Below are 661 nucleotides of genomic sequence, written 5' to 3'. Positions count from 1 at the left end.
CCGGGCCTGTGAAATCCATGGCCAGACCTAATCAATACAGAGTCATTTCTGCTCTCAGGGAGCTTAGAGTTTAGCAGGGCTGACAGACATGAACTAATGACACCAGCTGCTAATTCCGGTTGTGATGAGGGCTACTGAGGGACGGGTGTGGGATGCCTAGAAGCTGTGTAACAGAGGGAGTTAATGAAAGCACCTGAAAGAAGAGCTGTTTAAGCAGACATCTGAAAGACAGATTCTGCGGACATGCAGAGTTCTTAGGGGGATCCCTCCAGGTCGAGGGAACGGCGCGTGCGAAGGCCCCCGGGGCAGGAAGGAGCTTGTCCTGTTGGAACCGACAGTGAGTGCTCACTTCGGTAGCGCACGTGCCAAAGTTCGAATGATACAGAAGAGGTTAGCTCGGCCCCTGTGCCAGGATGACACGCAAATCCGTGAAGCGCTCCATGTTAACCCAACAAACACAAGAATCAACGGGGAGAACAGTGCACAGTGAACACAAGAGTGGGAGAGGAGTCTCTCTCTGTGGCAAAGGCACCAAGGTCTGGATGGACTGTGATCAGACTTACCAGTTCGCCGATTGGTAACTTGAGGTGACTCAGAGTCCTTTCCGTTGGAGCCCCATTACCGTCATTTGGTCCGAGAATTAACGCGGCCTCTCTTAGTG

General features: G+C 52.6%; 1 non-coding gene across 1 annotated transcript; it reads left to right on the top strand.

The window, feature by feature from the left end:
- Positions 1-341: 341 nt before the first annotated feature.
- Positions 342-448, top strand: LOC118611529. Its single transcript, XR_004954492.1, has one exon. It is a non-coding gene; the product is annotated as a U6 spliceosomal RNA (small nuclear RNA).
- Positions 449-661: the final 213 nt, after the last annotated feature.

This window comes from Rousettus aegyptiacus, unplaced genomic scaffold (assembly GCF_014176215.1).
Source record: "Rousettus aegyptiacus isolate mRouAeg1 unplaced genomic scaffold, mRouAeg1.p scaffold_m13_p_14, whole genome shotgun sequence".
Taxonomy (NCBI): Eukaryota; Metazoa; Chordata; class Mammalia; order Chiroptera; family Pteropodidae; genus Rousettus; species Rousettus aegyptiacus.
Note: the sequence above shows the minus strand (reverse complement) of the source record. Positions and strands in the feature narration are given on the sequence as shown.